This window comes from Brassica napus, unplaced genomic scaffold (assembly GCF_020379485.1).
Source record: "Brassica napus cultivar Da-Ae unplaced genomic scaffold, Da-Ae ScsIHWf_111;HRSCAF=192, whole genome shotgun sequence".
NCBI lineage: Eukaryota > Viridiplantae > Streptophyta > Magnoliopsida > Brassicales > Brassicaceae > Brassica > Brassica napus.
Genome location: NW_026014545.1, coordinates 30,907 through 46,935, shown reverse-complemented (window position 1 = coordinate 46,935; position 16,029 = coordinate 30,907). Strand labels below are relative to the sequence as shown.

Below are 16,029 nucleotides of genomic sequence, written 5' to 3'. Positions count from 1 at the left end.
GCATTAGTGCTGGTATGATCGCACCCGTCAGTACATGACTCGCGATTCCATTTGTCCTTTCGTTTCGACAATTCGAGTGGATGGCGTGGGACCCACAGATTTGCTAGCATTTTTTTTTCGAACCAAAGTGCTCGAGATTGATGTAGAACACAACAATAACAACACCAAACACTCGAAAAAAACTCATCTTGACTATTTTACGCTCCGTAAATTTCAGCAGCCCGTTTGAGGGTCAAAACGGCTGAATTTGGGGCCGAAAAATCGCGACGTCCTTTAACCGCCCTTGATGGTTTCTAGGGCTTTCCGAAAAGGTGCTGTGGGCGGCGTAGATCCTCACGGTTCAAAGTTATGGTTTTCCAAAGCTAGAATCGTTTTAGATCGAAAAACAAAATAGAAAGGGGTGCAACACGAGGACTTCCCGGAGGTCACCCATCCTAGTACTACTCTCGCCCAAGCACGCTTAACTGCGGAGTTCTGATGGAATCCGTGCATTAGTGCTGGTATGATCGCACCCGTCAGTACATGACTCGCGATTCCATTTGTCCTTTCGTTTCGACAATTCGAGTGGATGGCGTGGGACCCACAAGATTTGCTGGCATTTTTTTTCTCGAACCAAAGTGCTCGAGATTGATGTAGAACACAACAACAACAACACCAAACACTCGAAAACGCATCTTGACTATTTTACGCTCCGTAAATTTCAGCAGCCCGTTTGAGGGTCAAAACGGCTGAATTTGGGCCGAAAAATCGCGACGTCCTTTAACCAACCGCCCTTGATGGTTTCTAGGGCTTTCCGAAAAGGTGCTGTGGGCGGCGTAGATCCTCACGGTTCAAAAGTTATGGGTTTTCCAAAGCTAGAATCGTTTTAGATCGAAAAACAAATAGAAAAGGGGTGCAACACGAGGACTTCCCGGGAGGTCACCCATCCTAGTACTCTCTCTCGCCCAAGCACGCTTAGCTGCGGAGTTCTGATGGAATCCGGTGCATTAGTGCTGGTATGATCGCACCCGTCAGTACATGACTCGCGATTCCATTTGTCCTTTCGTTTCGACAATTCGAGTGGATGGCGTGGGACCCACAAGATTTGCTGGCATTTTTTTTCTCGAACCAAAGTGCTCGAGATTGATGTAGAACACAACAACAACAACACCAAACACTCGAAAAACGCATCTTGACTATTTTACGCTCCGTAAATTTCAGCAGCCCGTTTGAGGGTCAAAACGGCTGAATTTGGGGCCGAAAAATCGCGACGTCCTTTAACCGCCCTTGATGGTTTCTAGGGCTTTCCGAAAAGGTGCTGTGGGCGGCGTAGATCCTCACGGTTCAAAAGTTATGGGTTTTCCAAAGCTAGAATCGTTTTAGATCGAAAAACAAAATAGAAAAGGGGTGCAACACGAGGACTTCCCGGGAGGTCACCCATCCTAGTACTACTCTCGCCGCCCAGCACGCTTAACTGCGGAGTTCTGATGGGATCCGGTGCATTAGTGCTGGTATGATCGCACCCGTCAGTACATGACTCGCGATTCCATTTGTCCTTTCGTTTCGACAATTCGAGTGGATGGCGTGGGACCCACAAGATTTGCTGGCATTTTTTTTCTCGAACCAAAGTGCTCGAGATTGATGTAGAACACAACAATAACAACACCAAACACTCGAAAAACGCATCTTGACTATTTTACGCTCCGTAAATTTCAGCAGCCCGTTTGAGGGTCAAAACGGCTGAATTTGGGGCCGAAAAATCGCGACGTCCTTTAACCGCCCTTGATGGTTTCTAGGGCTTTCCGAAAGGTGCTGTGGGCGGCGTAGATCCTCACGGTTCAAAAGTTATGGGTTTTCCAAAGCTAGAATCGTTTTAGATCGAAAAACAAAATAGAAAAGGGGTGCAACACGAGGACTTCCCGGGAGGTCACCCATCCTAGTACTACTCTCGCCCAAGCACGCTTAACTGCGGAGTTCTGATGGATCCGGTGCATTAGTGCTGGTATGATCGCACCCGTCAGTACATGACTCGCGATTCCATTTGTCCTTTCGTTTCGACAATTCGAGTGGATGGCGTGGGACCCACAAGATTTGCTAGCATTTTTTTTCTCGAACCAAAGTGCTCGAGATTGATGTAGAACACAACAATAACAACACCAAACACTCGAAAAACGCATCTTGACTATTTTACGCTCCGTAAATTTCAGCAGCCCGTTTGAGGGTCAAAACGGCTGAATTTGGGGCCGAAAAATCGCGACGTCCTTTAACCGCCCTTGATGGTTTCTAGGGCTTTCCAAAAAGGTGCTGTGGGCGGCGTAGATCCTCACGGTTCAAAAGTTATGGGTTTTCCAAAGCTAGAATCGTTTTAGATCGAAAAACAAAATAGAAAAGGGGTGCAACACGAGGACTTCCCGGGAGGTCACCCATCCTAGTACTACTCTCGCCCAAGCACGCTTAGCTGCGGAGTTCTGATGGGATCCGGTGCATTAGTGCTGGTATGATCGCACCCGTCAGTACATGACTCGCGATTCCATTTGTCCTTTCGTTTCGACAATTCGAGTGGATGGCGTGGGACCCACAAGATTTGCTGGCATTTTTTTTCTCGAACCAAAGTGCTCGAGATTGATGTAGAACACAACAACAACAACACCAAACACTCGAAAAACACATCTTGACTATTTTACGCTCCGTAAATTTCAGCAGCCCGTTTGAGGGTCAAAACGGCTGAATTTGGGGCCGAAAAATCGCGACGTCCTTTAACCGCCCTTGATGGTTTCTAGGGCTTTCCGAAAAGGTGCTGTGGGCGGCGTAGATCCTCACGGTTCAAAAGTTATGGGTTTTCCAAAGCTAGAATCGTTTTAGATCGAAAAACAAAATAGAAAAGGGGTGCAACACGAGGACTTCCCGGGAGGTCACCCATCCTAGTACTACTCTCGCCCAAGCACGCTTAACTGCGGAGTTCTGATGGATCCGGTGCATTAGTGCTGGTATGATCGCACCCGTCAGTACATGACTCGCGATTCCATTTGTCCTTTCGTTTCGACAATTCGAGTGGATGGCGTGGGACCCACAAGATTTGCTAGCATTTTTTTCTCGAACCAAAGTGCTCGAGATTGATGTAGAACACAACAATAACAACACCAAACACTCGAAAAACGCATCTTGACTATTTTACGCTCCGTAAATTTCAGCAGCCCGTTTGAGGGTCAAAACGGCTGAATTTGGGGCCGAAAAATCGCGACGTCCTTTAACCGCCCTTGATGGTTTCTAGGGCTTTCCAAAAGGTGCTGTGGGCGGCGTAGATCCTCACGGTTCAAAAGTTATGGGTTTTCCAAAGCTAGAATCGTTTTAGATCGAAAAACAAAATAGAAAAGGGGTGCAACACGAGGACTTCCCGGGAGGTCACCCATCCTAGTACTACTCTCGCCCAAGCACGCTTAGCTGCGGAGTTCTGATGGGATCCGGTGCATTAGTGCTGGTATGATCGCACCCGTCAGTACATGACTCGCGATTCCATTTGTCCTTTCGTTTCGACAATTCGAGTGGATGGCGTGGGACCCACAAGATTTGCTGGCATTTTTTTTCTCGAACCAAAGTGCTCGAGATTGATGTAGAACACAACAACAACAACACCAAACACTCGAAAAACACATCTTGACTATTTTACGCTCCGTAAATTTCAGCAGCCCGTTTGAGGGTCAAAACGGCTGAATTTGGGGCCGAAAAATCGCGACGTCCTTTAACCGCCCTTGATGGTTTCTAGGGCTTTCCGAAAAGGTGCTGTGGGCGGCGTAGATCCTCACGGTTCAAAAGTTATGGGTTTTCCAAAGCTAGAATCGTTTTAGATCGAAAAACAAAATAGAAAAGGGGTGCAACACGAGGACTTCCCGGGAGGTCACCCATCCTAGTACTACTCTCGCCCAAGCACGCTTAACTGCGGAGTTCTGATGGAATCCGGTGCATTAGTGCTGGTATGATCGCACCCGTCAGTACATGACTCGCGATTCCATTTGTCCTTTCGTTTCGACAATTCGAGTGGATGGCGTGGGACCCACAAGATTTGCTAGCATTTTTTTTCTCGAACCAAAGTGCTCGAGATTGATGTAGAACACAACAATAACAACACCAAACACTCGAAAAACGCATCTTGACTATTTTACGCTCCGTAAATTTCAGCAGCCCGTTTGAGGGTCAAAACGGCTGAATTTGGGGCCGAAAAATCGCGACGTCCTTTAACCGCCCTTGATGGTTTCTAGGGCTTTCCAAAAGGTGCTGTGGGCGGCGTAGATCCTCACGGTTCAAAAGTTATGGGTTTTCCAAAGCTAGAATCGTTTTAGATCGAAAAACAAAATAGAAAAGGGGTGCAACACGAGGACTTCCCGGGAGGTCACCCATCCTAGTACTACTCTCGCCCAAGCACGCTTAGCTGCGGAGTTCTGATGGGATCCGGTGCATTAGTGCTGGTATGATCGCACCCGTCAGTACATGACTCGCGATTCCATTTGTCCTTTCGTTTCGACAATTCGAGTGGATGGCGTGGGACCCACAAGATTTGCTGGCATTTTTTTTCTCGAACCAAAGTGCTCGAGATTGATGTAGAACACAACAACAACAACACCAAACACTCGAAAAACACATCTTGACTATTTTACGCTCCGTAAATTTCAGCAGCCCGTTTGAGGGTCAAAACGGCTGAATTTGGGGCCGAAAAATCGCGACGTCCTTTAACCGCCCTTGATGGTTTCTAGGGCTTTCCGAAAAGGTGCTGTGGGCGGCGTAGATCCTCACGGTTCAAAAGTTATGGGTTTTCCAAAGCTAGAATCGTTTTAGATCGAAAAACAAAATAGAAAAGGGGTGCAACACGAGGACTTCCCGGGAGGTCACCCATCCTAGTACTACTCTCGCCCAAGCACGCTTAACTGCGGAGTTCTGATGGAATCCGGTGCATTAGTGCTGGTATGATCGCACCCGTCAGTACATGACTCGCGATTCCATTTGTCCTTTCGTTTCGACAATTCGAGTGGATGGCGTGGGACCCACAAGATTTGCTAGCATTTTTTTTCTCGAACCAAAGTGCTCGAGATTGATGTAGAACACAACAATAACAACACCAAACACTCGAAAAACGCATCTTGACTATTTTACGCTCCGTAAATTTCAGCAGCCCGTTTGAGGGTCAAAACGGCTGAATTTGGGGCCGAAAAATCGCGACGTCCTTTAACCGCCCTTGATGGTTTCTAGGGCTTTCCAAAAAGGTGCTGTGGGCGGCGTAGATCCTCACGGTTCAAAAGTTATGGGTTTTCCAAAGCTAGAATCGTTTTAGATCGAAAAACAAAATAGAAAAGGGGTGCAACACGAGGACTTCCCGGGAGGTCACCCATCCTAGTACTACTCTCGCCCAAGCACGCTTAGCTGCGGAGTTCTGATGGGATCCGGTGCATTAGTGCTGGTATGATCGCACCCGTCAGTACATGACTCGCGATTCCATTTGTCCTTTCGTTTCGACAATTCGAGTGGATGGCGTGGGACCCACAAGATTTGCTGGCATTTTTTTTCTCGAACCAAAGTGCTCGAGATTGATGTAGAACACAACAACAACAACACCAAACACTCGAAAAACACATCTTGACTATTTTACGCTCCGTAAATTTCAGCAGCCCGTTTGAGGGTCAAAACGGCTGAATTTGGGGCCGAAAAATCGCGACGTCCTTTAACCGCCCTTGATGGTTTCTAGGGCTTTCCGAAAAGGTGCTGTGGGCGGCGTAGATCCTCACGGTTCAAAAGTTATGGGTTTTCCAAAGCTAGAATCGTTTTAGATCGAAAACAAAATAGAAAAGGGGTGCAACACGAGGACTTCCCGGGAGGTCACCCATCCTAGTACTACTCTCGCCCAAGCACGCTTAACTGCGGAGTTCTGATGGAATCCGGTGCATTAGTGCTGGTATGATCGCACCCGTCAGTACATGACTCGCGATTCCATTTGTCCTTTCGTTTCGACAATTCGAGTGGATGGCGTGGGACCCACAAGATTTGCTAGCATTTTTTTCTCGAACCAAAGTGCTCGAGATTGATGTAGAACACAACAATAACAACACCAAACACTCGAAAAACGCATCTTGACTATTTTACGCTCCGTAAATTTCAGCAGCCCGTTTGAGGGTCAAAACGGCTGAATTTGGGGCCGAAAAATCGCGACGTCCTTTAACCGCCCTTGATGGTTTCTAGGGCTTTCCGAAAAGGTGCTGTGGGCGGCGTAGATCCTCACGGTTCAAAAGTTATGGGTTTTCCAAAGCTAGAATCGTTTTAGATCGAAAAACAAAATAGAAAAGGGGTGCAACACGAGGACTTCCCGGGAGGTCACCCATCCTAGTACTACTCTCGCCCAAGCACGCTTAACTGCGGAGTTCTGATGGAATCCGGTGCATTAGTGCTGGTATGATCGCACCCGTCAGTACATGACTCGCGATTCCATTTGTCCTTTCGTTTCGACAATTCGAGTGGATGGCGTGGGACCCACAAGATTTGCTAGCATTTTTTTTCTCGAACCAAAGTGCTCGAGATTGATGTAGAACACAACAATAACAACACCAAACACTCGAAAAACGCATCTTGACTATTTTACGCTCCGTAAATTTCAGCAGCCCGTTTGAGGGTCAAAACGGCTGAATTTGGGGCCGAAAAATCGCGACGTCCTTTAACCGCCCTTGATGGTTTCTAGGGCTTTCCGAAAAGGTGCTGTGGGCGGCGTAGATCCTCACGGTTCAAAAGTTATGGGTTTTCCAAAGCTAGAATCGTTTTAGATCGAAAAACAAAATAGAAAAGGGGTGCAACACGAGGACTTCCCGGGAGGTCACCCATCCTAGTACTACTCTCGCCCAAGCACGCTTAACTGCGGAGTTCTGATGGAATCCGGTGCATTAGTGCTGGTATGATCGCACCCGTCAGTACATGACTCGCGATTCCATTTGTCCTTTCGTTTCGACAATTCGAGTGGATGGCGTGGGACCCACAAGATTTGCTGGCATTTTTTTTCTCGAACCAAAGTGCTCGAGATTGATGTAGAACACAACAACAACAACACCAAACACTCGAAAAACACATCTTGACTATTTTACGCTCCGTAAATTTCAGCAGCCCGTTTGAGGGTCAAAACGGCTGAATTTGGGGCCGAAAAATCGCGACGTCCTTTAACCGCCCTTGATGGTTTCTAGGGCTTTCCGAAAAGGTGCTGTGGGCGGCGTAGATCCTCACGGTTCAAAAGTTATGGGTTTTCCAAAGCTAGAATCGTTTTAGATCGAAAAACAAAATAGAAAAGGGGTGCAACACGAGGACTTCCCGGGAGGTCACCCATCCTAGTACTACTCTCGCCCAAGCACGCTTAACTGCGGAGTTCTGGTATGATCGCACCCGTCAGTACATGACTCGCGATTCCATTTGTCCTTTCGTTTCGACAATTCGAGTGGATGGCGTGGGACCCACAAGATTTGCTGGCATTTTTTTTCTCGAACCAAAGTGCTCGAGATTGATGTAGAACACAACAACAACAACACCAAACACTCGAAAAACACATCTTGACTATTTTACGCTCCGTAAATTTCAGCAGCCCGTTTGAGGGTCAAAACGGCTGAATTTGGGGCCGAAAAATCGCGACGTCCTTTAACCGCCCTTGATGGTTTCTAGGGCTTTCCGAAAAGGTGCTGTGGGCGGCGTAGATCCTCACGGTTCAAAAGTTATGGGTTTTCCAAAGCTAGAATCGTTTTAGATCGAAAAACAAAATAGAAAAGGGGTGCAACACGAGGACTTCCCGGGAGGTCACCCATCCTAGTACTACTCTCGCCCAAGCACGCTTAACTGCGGAGTTCTGATGGAATCCGGTGCATTAGTGCTGGTATGATCGCACCCGTCAGTACATGACTCGCGATTCCATTTGTCCTTTCGTTTCGACAATTCGAGTGGATGGCGTGGGACCCACAAGATTTGCTAGCATTTTTTTTCTCGAACCAAAGTGCTCGAGATTGATGTAGAACACAACAATAACAACACCAAACACTCGAAAAACGCATCTTGACTATTTTACGCTCCGTAAATTTCAGCAGCCCGTTTGAGGGTCAAAACGGCTGAATTTGGGGCCGAAAAATCGCGACGTCCTTTAACCGCCCTTGATGGTTTCTAGGGCTTTCCGAAAAGGTGCTGTGGGCGGCGTAGATCCTCACGGTTCAAAAGTTATGGGTTTTCCAAAGCTAGAATCGTTTTAGATCGAAAAACAAAATAGAAAAGGGGTGCAACACGAGGACTTCCCGGGAGGTCACCCATCCTAGTACTACTCTCGCCCAAGCACGCTTAGCTGCGGAGTTCTGATGGGATCCGGTGCATTAGTGCTGGTATGATCGCACCCGTCAGTACATGACTCGCGATTCCATTTGTCCTTTCGTTTCGACAATTCGAGTGGATGGCGTGGGACCCACAAGATTTGCTGGCATTTTTTTTCTCGAACCAAAGTGCTCGAGATTGATGTAGAACACAACAACAACAACACCAAACACTCGAAAAACACATCTTGACTATTTTACGCTCCGTAAATTTCAGCAGCCCGTTTGAGGGTCAAAACGGCTGAATTTGGGGCCGAAAAATCGCGACGTCCTTTAACCGCCCTTGATGGTTTCTAGGGCTTTCCGAAAAGGTGCTGTGGGCGGCGTAGATCCTCACGGTTCAAAAGTTATGGGTTTTCCAAAGCTAGAATCGTTTTAGATCGAAAAACAAAATAGAAAAGGGGTGCAACACGAGGACTTCCCGGGAGGTCACCCATCCTAGTACTACTCTCGCCCAAGCACGCTTAACTGCGGAGTTCTGATGGGATCCGGTGCATTAGTGCTGGTATGATCGCACCCGTCAGTACATGACTCGCGATTCCATTTGTCCTTTCGTTTCGACAATTCGAGTGGATGGCGTGGGACCCACAAGATTTGCTGGCATTTTTTTTCTCGAACCAAAGTGCTCGAGATTGATGTAGAACACAACAACAACAACACCAAACACTCGAAAAACACATCTTGACTATTTTACGCTCCGTAAATTTCAGCAGCCCGTTTGAGGGTCAAAACGGCTGAATTTGGGGCCGAAAAATCGCGACGTCCTTTAACCGCCCTTGATGGTTTCTAGGGCTTTCCGAAAAGGTGCTGTGGGCGGCGTAGATCCTCACGGTTCAAAAGTTATGGGTTTTCCAAAGCTAGAATCGTTTTAGATCGAAAAACAAAATAGAAAAGGGGTGCAACACGAGGACTTCCCGGGAGGTCACCCATCCTAGTACTACTCTCGCCCAAGCACGCTTAACTGCGGAGTTCTGATGGAATCCGGTGCATTAGTGCTGGTATGATCGCACCCGTCAGTACATGACTCGCGATTCCATTTGTCCTTTCGTTTCGACAATTCGAGTGGATGGCGTGGGACCCACAAGATTTGCTAGCATTTTTTTTCTCGAACCAAAGTGCTCGAGATTGATGTAGAACACAACAATAACAACACCAAACACTCGAAAAACGCATCTTGACTATTTTACGCTCCGTAAATTTCAGCAGCCCGTTTGAGGGTCAAAACGGCTGAATTTGGGGCCGAAAAATCGCGACGTCCTTTAACCGCCCTTGATGGTTTCTAGGGCTTTCCAAAAAGGTGCTGTGGGCGGCGTAGATCCTCACGGTTCAAAAGTTATGGGTTTTCCAAAGCTAGAATCGTTTTAGATCGAAAAACAAAATAGAAAAGGGGTGCAACACGAGGACTTCCCGGGAGGTCACCCATCCTAGTACTACTCTCGCCCAAGCACGCTTAGCTGCGGAGTTCTGATGGATCCGGTGCATTAGTGCTGGTATGATCGCACCCGTCAGTACATGACTCGCGATTCCATTTGTCCTTTCGTTTCGACAATTCGAGTGGATGGCGTGGGACCCACAAGATTTGCTGGCATTTTTTTTCTCGAACCAAAGTGCTCGAGATTGATGTAGAACACAACAACAACAACACCAAACACTCGAAAAACACATCTTGACTATTTTACGCTCCGTAAATTTCAGCAGCCCGTTTGAGGGTCAAAACGGCTGAATTTGGGGCCGAAAAATCGCGACGTCCTTTAACCGCCCTTGATGGTTTCTAGGGCTTTCCGAAAAGGTGCTGTGGGCGGCGTAGATCCTCACGGTTCAAAAGTTATGGGTTTTCCAAAGCTAGAATCGTTTTAGATCGAAAAACAAAATAGAAAAGGGGTGCAACACGAGGACTTCCCGGGAGGTCACCCATCCTAGTACTACTCTCGCCCAAGCACGCTTAACTGCGGAGTTCTGATGGAATCCGGTGCATTAGTGCTGGTATGATCGCACCCGTCAGTACATGACTCGCGATTCCATTTGTCCTTTCGTTTCGACAATTCGAGTGGATGGCGTGGGACCCACAAGATTTGCTAGCATTTTTTTTCTCGAACCAAAGTGCTCGAGATTGATGTAGAACACAACAATAACAACACCAAACACTCGAAAAACGCATCTTGACTATTTTACGCTCCGTAAATTTCAGCAGCCCGTTTGAGGGTCAAAACGGCTGAATTTGGGGCCGAAAAATCGCGACGTCCTTTAACCGCCCTTGATGGTTTCTAGGGCTTTCCGAAAAGGTGCTGTGGGCGGCGTAGATCCTCACGGTTCAAAAGTTATGGGTTTTCCAAAGCTAGAATCGTTTTAGATCGAAAAACAAAATAGAAAAGGGGTGCAACACGAGGACTTCCCGGGAGGTCACCCATCCTAGTACTACTCTCGCCCAAGCACGCTTAGCTGCGGAGTTCTGATGGGATCCGGTGCATTAGTGCTGGTATGATCGCACCCGTCAGTACATGACTCGCGATTCCATTTGTCCTTTCGTTTCGACAATTCGAGTGGATGGCGTGGGACCCACAAGATTTGCTGGCATTTTTTTTCTCGAACCAAAGTGCTCGAGATTGATGTAGAACACAACAACAACAACACCAAACACTCGAAAAACACATCTTGACTATTTTACGCTCCGTAAATTTCAGCAGCCCGTTTGAGGGTCAAAACGGCTGAATTTGGGGCCGAAAAATCGCGACGTCCTTTAACCGCCCTTGATGGTTTCTAGGGCTTTCCGAAAAGGTGCTGTGGGCGGCGTAGATCCTCACGGTTCAAAAGTTATGGGTTTTCCAAAGCTAGAATCGTTTTAGATCGAAAAACAAAATAGAAAAGGGGTGCAACACGAGGACTTCCCGGGAGGTCACCCATCCTAGTACTACTCTCGCCCAAGCACGCTTAACTGCGGAGTTCTGATGGGATCCGGTGCATTAGTGCTGGTATGATCGCACCCGTCAGTACATGACTCGCGATTCCATTTGTCCTTTCGTTTCGACAATTCGAGTGGATGGCGTGGGACCCACAAGATTTGCTGGCATTTTTTTTCTCGAACCAAAGTGCTCGAGATTGATGTAGAACACAACAACAACAACACCAAACACTCGAAAAACACATCTTGACTATTTTACGCTCCGTAAATTTCAGCAGCCCGTTTGAGGGTCAAAACGGCTGAATTTGGGGCCGAAAAATCGCGACGTCCTTTAACCGCCCTTGATGGTTTCTAGGGCTTTCCGAAAAGGTGCTGTGGGCGGCGTAGATCCTCACGGTTCAAAAGTTATGGGTTTTCCAAAGCTAGAATCGTTTTAGATCGAAAAACAAAATAGAAAAGGGGTGCAACACGAGGACTTCCCGGGAGGTCACCCATCCTAGTACTACTCTCGCCCAAGCACGCTTAACTGCGGAGTTCTGATGGAATCCGGTGCATTAGTGCTGGTATGATCGCACCCGTCAGTACATGACTCGCGATTCCATTTGTCCTTTCGTTTCGACAATTCGAGTGGATGGCGTGGGACCCACAAGATTTGCTAGCATTTTTTTTCTCGAACCAAAGTGCTCGAGATTGATGTAGAACACAACAATAACAACACCAAACACTCGAAAAACGCATCTTGACTATTTTACGCTCCGTAAATTTCAGCAGCCCGTTTGAGGGTCAAAACGGCTGAATTTGGGGCCGAAAAATCGCGACGTCCTTTAACCGCCCTTGATGGTTTCTAGGGCTTTCCAAAAAGGTGCTGTGGGCGGCGTAGATCCTCACGGTTCAAAAGTTATGGGTTTTCCAAAGCTAGAATCGTTTTAGATCGAAAAACAAAATAGAAAAGGGGTGCAACACGAGGACTTCCCGGGAGGTCACCCATCCTAGTACTACTCTCGCCCAAGCACGCTTAGCTGCGGAGTTCTGATGGGATCCGGTGCATTAGTGCTGGTATGATCGCACCCGTCAGTACATGACTCGCGATTCCATTTGTCCTTTCGTTTCGACAATTCGAGTGGATGGCGTGGGACCCACAAGATTTGCTGGCATTTTTTTTCTCGAACCAAAGTGCTCGAGATTGATGTAGAACACAACAACAACAACACCAAACACTCGAAAAACACATCTTGACTATTTTACGCTCCGTAAATTTCAGCAGCCCGTTTGAGGGTCAAAACGGCTGAATTTGGGGCCGAAAAATCGCGACGTCCTTTAACCGCCCTTGATGGTTTCTAGGGCTTTCCGAAAAGGTGCTGTGGGCGGCGTAGATCCTCACGGTTCAAAAGTTATGGGTTTTCCAAAGCTAGAATCGTTTTAGATCGAAAAACAAAATAGAAAAGGGGTGCAACACGAGGACTTCCCGGGAGGTCACCCATCCTAGTACTACTCTCGCCCAAGCACGCTTAACTGCGGAGTTCTGATGGAATCCGGTGCATTAGTGCTGGTATGATCGCACCCGTCAGTACATGACTCGCGATTCCATTTGTCCTTTCGTTTCGACAATTCGAGTGGATGGCGTGGGACCCACAAGATTTGCTAGCATTTTTTTTCTCGAACCAAAGTGCTCGAGATTGATGTAGAACACAACAATAACAACACCAAACACTCGAAAAACGCATCTTGACTATTTTACGCTCCGTAAATTTCAGCAGCCCGTTTGAGGGTCAAAACGGCTGAATTTGGGGCCGAAAAATCGCGACGTCCTTTAACCGCCCTTGATGGTTTCTAGGGCTTTCCGAAAAGGTGCTGTGGGCGGCGTAGATCCTCACGGTTCAAAAGTTATGGGTTTTCCAAAGCTAGAATCGTTTTAGATCGAAAAACAAAATAGAAAAGGGGTGCAACACGAGGACTTCCCGGGAGGTCACCCATCCTAGTACTACTCTCGCCCAAGCACGCTTAACTGCGGAGTTCTGATGGAATCCGGTGCATTAGTGCTGGTATGATCGCACCCGTCAGTACATGACTCGCGATTCCATTTGTCCTTTCGTTTCGACAATTCGAGTGGATGGCGTGGGACCCACAAGATTTGCTGGCATTTTTTTTCTCGAACCAAAGTGCTCGAGATTGATGTAGAACACAACAACAACAACACCAAACACTCGAAAAACACATCTTGACTATTTTACGCTCCGTAAATTTCAGCAGCCCGTTTGAGGGTCAAAACGGCTGAATTTGGGGCCGAAAAATCGCGACGTCCTTTAACCGCCCATGATGGTTTTTGGGGCTTTCCGAAATGGTGTTGTGGGCGGCGTAGATCCTCACGGTTCAAAAGTTATGGGATTTCCAAAGCTAGAATCGTTTTAGATCGAAAAACAAAATAGAAAGGGGGTGCAACACGAGGACTTCCCGGGAGGTCACCCATCCTAGTACTACTCTCGCCCAAGCACGCTTAACTGCGGAGTTCTGATGGGATCCGGTGCATTAGTGCTGGTATGATCGCACCCGTCAGTACATGACTCGCGATTCCATTTGTCATTTCGTTTCGACAATTCGAGTGGATGGCGTGGGACCCACAACATTTGCTGGCATTTTTTTTCTCGAACCAAAGTGCTCGAGATTGATGTAGAACACAACAACAACAACAACACCAAACACTCGAAAAACGCATCTTGGCTATTTTACGCTCCGTAAATTTCAGCAGCCCGTTTGAGGGTCAAAACGGCTGAATTTGGGGCCGAAAAATCGCGACGGCCTTTAACCGCCCTTGATGGTTTCTAGGGCTTTCCGAAATGGTGCTGTGGGCGGCGTAGATCCTCACGGTTCCGAGCGTGGCTGTCCGTCAGCACACACAGGACGTTCGTGGCTGTCCATGTGTATCCGTGTGTGTCCGTGTGTGTCCATCAGCACACACAGGACATCCGTGGGTGTTTGTCAGCACACACAAGGCTCTCTGTGTGTGTCCTTCTGTGTCCGTCAGCACACACAGAACGTCCATGGCTGTACGTGTGTGTCCGTCAGCACACACAGGACGTCCGTGGGTGTTCGGCAGCACACACAGGACCTCCGTGTGTCTTCGTAAGCACACACAGGACGTCCGTGGCTGTCCGTGTGTGTCTGTCAGCACACATAGGACGTTCGTGGCTGTCCATCAGTACACATATCAGCACGTTGGTCCTTGGACTCAGCACGCTGACCCTTCTTGTGGACTGTTCGGGTGATTTTTTGGCCCACGTGGGCTGTCTGTTCAGTACACACAGGACGTCTGTGGGTGTCCGCCAGCACATATAGGACGTCCGTGGCTGTCCGTGTGTGTCTGGGTGTATCCATCTGTGTCCGTCAGCACACACAGGACGTCCGCGGCTGTCCATCAGTACACATATCAGCACGTTGGTCCTTGGACTCAGCACGCTGGCATTCCCCGTGGACTGTTTGGGTGATTTTGGCCCACGTGGGCTGTCTGTTCAGTACACACAGGACGTTCGTGGGTGTCCGCCAGCACACACAGGACGTTCGTGGCTGTCTGTGGCTGTCCGGGTGTGTCCGTGTGTGTCCGTCAGCACACACAGGACCTCTGTGGCTGTCCATCAGTACATATATCAGCACGCTGGTCATTGGACTCAGCACGCTGACCCTTCCCGTGAACTGTTCGGGTGATTTTGGCCCACGTGGGCTGTCTGTTCAGTACACACAGGACGTCCGTGGGTGTCCGTCAGCACACCCAGGACGTCCGTGTGTGTCCATCAGTACACATATCAGCACGTTGGTCCTTGGACTCAGCATGCTGACTCTTCCCGTGGACTGTTCGGGTGATTTTGGCCCACGTGGGCTGTCTGTTCAGTACACACAGGACATTCGTGGGTGTCCGCCAGCACACACAGGACGTCTGTGGCTGTCCGTTTGTGTCTGTGTGTGTCCTTCTGTTTCCGTCAGCACACACAGGACGTCTGTGGCTGTCCATCAGTACACATATCAGCACTTTGGTCCATGGACTCAGCACGCTGGCCCTTCCCGTGGACTGTTTGGGAAATTTTTGGCCACGTGGGCTGTCTGTTTAGTACACACAGGACGTCCGTGGGTGTCTGCCAGCACACACAGGATGTCCGTGGCTGTCCGGCAGCACACACAGGACGTCTGTGGCTGTCGGTGTATGTCCGTGTGTGTACGTGTGTGTCCGTCAGCACACACATGACTTCTGTGGGTGTTCGTCAGCACACACAGGACCTCCGTGTGTGTTCGTAAGCACACACAGGAAATCCGTGGCTGTCCGTGTGTGTCCGTCCGCACACATAGGACGTTCGTGGCTGTCCATCAGTACACATATCAGCACGTTGGTCCTTAGACTCAGCAGGCTGACCCTTCCCGTGGACTGTTCGGGTGATTTTTTGGCCCACGTGGGCTGTCTGTTCAGTACACACAGAACGTCCGTGGGTGTCCGCCAGCACACATAGCACGTCCGTGGCTGTCCGTGTGTGTCTGTGTGTGTCCGTCTGTGTCCGTCAGCACACACAGGACGTCCGCGGCTGTCCATCAGTACACATATCAGCACGTTGGTCCTTGGACTCAGCACGCTGGCCCTTCCCGTGGACTGTTTGGGTGATTTTGGCCCACGTGGGCTGTCTGTTCAGTCAGTACACACAGGACGTCTGGGGGTGTCCGCCAGCACACACAGGACGTTCGTGGCTGTCTGTGGCTGTCCGGGTGTGTCCGTGTGTGTCCGTCAGCACACACAGGACGTCT

The 16,029-nt window shown here is 48.7% G+C and overlaps 27 non-coding genes and 1 pseudogene across 27 annotated transcripts; all 28 read right to left on the bottom strand.

Moving 5' to 3' along the window:
• Window positions 1-397: 397 nt before the first annotated feature.
• On the bottom strand, window positions 398-514 carry LOC125596073. Its single transcript, XR_007330807.1, has one exon. It is a non-coding gene; the product is annotated as a 5S ribosomal RNA (ribosomal RNA).
• Window positions 515-889: 375 nt separating this feature from the next.
• LOC125596072 lies at window positions 890-1,009 on the bottom strand. The gene has a single exon (XR_007330806.1). It is a non-coding gene; the product is annotated as a 5S ribosomal RNA (ribosomal RNA).
• Window positions 1,010-1,383: 374 nt separating this feature from the next.
• LOC125596070 lies at window positions 1,384-1,504 on the bottom strand. Its single transcript, XR_007330804.1, has one exon. It is a non-coding gene; the product is annotated as a 5S ribosomal RNA (ribosomal RNA).
• A 373-nt stretch (window positions 1,505-1,877) lies between these two features.
• LOC125596068 lies at window positions 1,878-1,995 on the bottom strand. The gene has a single exon (XR_007330802.1). It is a non-coding gene; the product is annotated as a 5S ribosomal RNA (ribosomal RNA).
• Window positions 1,996-2,369: 374 nt separating this feature from the next.
• LOC125596054 lies at window positions 2,370-2,488 on the bottom strand. Its single transcript, XR_007330788.1, has one exon. It is a non-coding gene; the product is annotated as a 5S ribosomal RNA (ribosomal RNA).
• Window positions 2,489-2,862: 374 nt separating this feature from the next.
• Window positions 2,863-2,980, bottom strand: LOC125596067. The gene has a single exon (XR_007330801.1). It is a non-coding gene; the product is annotated as a 5S ribosomal RNA (ribosomal RNA).
• Window positions 2,981-3,352: 372 nt separating this feature from the next.
• LOC125596053 lies at window positions 3,353-3,471 on the bottom strand. The gene has a single exon (XR_007330787.1). It is a non-coding gene; the product is annotated as a 5S ribosomal RNA (ribosomal RNA).
• Window positions 3,472-3,845: 374 nt separating this feature from the next.
• Window positions 3,846-3,964, bottom strand: LOC125596066. The gene has a single exon (XR_007330800.1). It is a non-coding gene; the product is annotated as a 5S ribosomal RNA (ribosomal RNA).
• Window positions 3,965-4,337: 373 nt separating this feature from the next.
• LOC125596052 lies at window positions 4,338-4,456 on the bottom strand. The gene has a single exon (XR_007330786.1). It is a non-coding gene; the product is annotated as a 5S ribosomal RNA (ribosomal RNA).
• A 374-nt stretch (window positions 4,457-4,830) lies between these two features.
• Window positions 4,831-4,949, bottom strand: LOC125596065. The gene has a single exon (XR_007330799.1). It is a non-coding gene; the product is annotated as a 5S ribosomal RNA (ribosomal RNA).
• Window positions 4,950-5,323: 374 nt separating this feature from the next.
• On the bottom strand, window positions 5,324-5,442 carry LOC125596051. Its single transcript, XR_007330785.1, has one exon. It is a non-coding gene; the product is annotated as a 5S ribosomal RNA (ribosomal RNA).
• Window positions 5,443-5,815: 373 nt separating this feature from the next.
• Window positions 5,816-5,934, bottom strand: LOC125596064. Its single transcript, XR_007330798.1, has one exon. It is a non-coding gene; the product is annotated as a 5S ribosomal RNA (ribosomal RNA).
• A 373-nt stretch (window positions 5,935-6,307) lies between these two features.
• On the bottom strand, window positions 6,308-6,426 carry LOC125596063. The gene has a single exon (XR_007330797.1). It is a non-coding gene; the product is annotated as a 5S ribosomal RNA (ribosomal RNA).
• Window positions 6,427-6,800: 374 nt separating this feature from the next.
• On the bottom strand, window positions 6,801-6,919 carry LOC125596062. Its single transcript, XR_007330796.1, has one exon. It is a non-coding gene; the product is annotated as a 5S ribosomal RNA (ribosomal RNA).
• A 374-nt stretch (window positions 6,920-7,293) lies between these two features.
• On the bottom strand, window positions 7,294-7,388 carry LOC125596074 (annotated as a pseudogene).
• A 374-nt stretch (window positions 7,389-7,762) lies between these two features.
• Window positions 7,763-7,881, bottom strand: LOC125596061. The gene has a single exon (XR_007330795.1). It is a non-coding gene; the product is annotated as a 5S ribosomal RNA (ribosomal RNA).
• A 374-nt stretch (window positions 7,882-8,255) lies between these two features.
• LOC125596050 lies at window positions 8,256-8,374 on the bottom strand. The gene has a single exon (XR_007330784.1). It is a non-coding gene; the product is annotated as a 5S ribosomal RNA (ribosomal RNA).
• A 374-nt stretch (window positions 8,375-8,748) lies between these two features.
• LOC125596071 lies at window positions 8,749-8,867 on the bottom strand. Its single transcript, XR_007330805.1, has one exon. It is a non-coding gene; the product is annotated as a 5S ribosomal RNA (ribosomal RNA).
• A 374-nt stretch (window positions 8,868-9,241) lies between these two features.
• Window positions 9,242-9,360, bottom strand: LOC125596059. The gene has a single exon (XR_007330793.1). It is a non-coding gene; the product is annotated as a 5S ribosomal RNA (ribosomal RNA).
• Window positions 9,361-9,734: 374 nt separating this feature from the next.
• LOC125596069 lies at window positions 9,735-9,852 on the bottom strand. The gene has a single exon (XR_007330803.1). It is a non-coding gene; the product is annotated as a 5S ribosomal RNA (ribosomal RNA).
• Window positions 9,853-10,226: 374 nt separating this feature from the next.
• Window positions 10,227-10,345, bottom strand: LOC125596058. Its single transcript, XR_007330792.1, has one exon. It is a non-coding gene; the product is annotated as a 5S ribosomal RNA (ribosomal RNA).
• A 374-nt stretch (window positions 10,346-10,719) lies between these two features.
• Window positions 10,720-10,838, bottom strand: LOC125596077. Its single transcript, XR_007330810.1, has one exon. It is a non-coding gene; the product is annotated as a 5S ribosomal RNA (ribosomal RNA).
• A 374-nt stretch (window positions 10,839-11,212) lies between these two features.
• LOC125596060 lies at window positions 11,213-11,331 on the bottom strand. Its single transcript, XR_007330794.1, has one exon. It is a non-coding gene; the product is annotated as a 5S ribosomal RNA (ribosomal RNA).
• A 374-nt stretch (window positions 11,332-11,705) lies between these two features.
• Window positions 11,706-11,824, bottom strand: LOC125596057. Its single transcript, XR_007330791.1, has one exon. It is a non-coding gene; the product is annotated as a 5S ribosomal RNA (ribosomal RNA).
• Window positions 11,825-12,198: 374 nt separating this feature from the next.
• On the bottom strand, window positions 12,199-12,317 carry LOC125596076. Its single transcript, XR_007330809.1, has one exon. It is a non-coding gene; the product is annotated as a 5S ribosomal RNA (ribosomal RNA).
• A 374-nt stretch (window positions 12,318-12,691) lies between these two features.
• On the bottom strand, window positions 12,692-12,810 carry LOC125596056. Its single transcript, XR_007330790.1, has one exon. It is a non-coding gene; the product is annotated as a 5S ribosomal RNA (ribosomal RNA).
• A 374-nt stretch (window positions 12,811-13,184) lies between these two features.
• Window positions 13,185-13,303, bottom strand: LOC125596055. The gene has a single exon (XR_007330789.1). It is a non-coding gene; the product is annotated as a 5S ribosomal RNA (ribosomal RNA).
• Window positions 13,304-13,677: 374 nt separating this feature from the next.
• On the bottom strand, window positions 13,678-13,796 carry LOC125596049. The gene has a single exon (XR_007330783.1). It is a non-coding gene; the product is annotated as a 5S ribosomal RNA (ribosomal RNA).
• Between the last annotated feature and the right edge of the window lie 2,233 nt (window positions 13,797-16,029).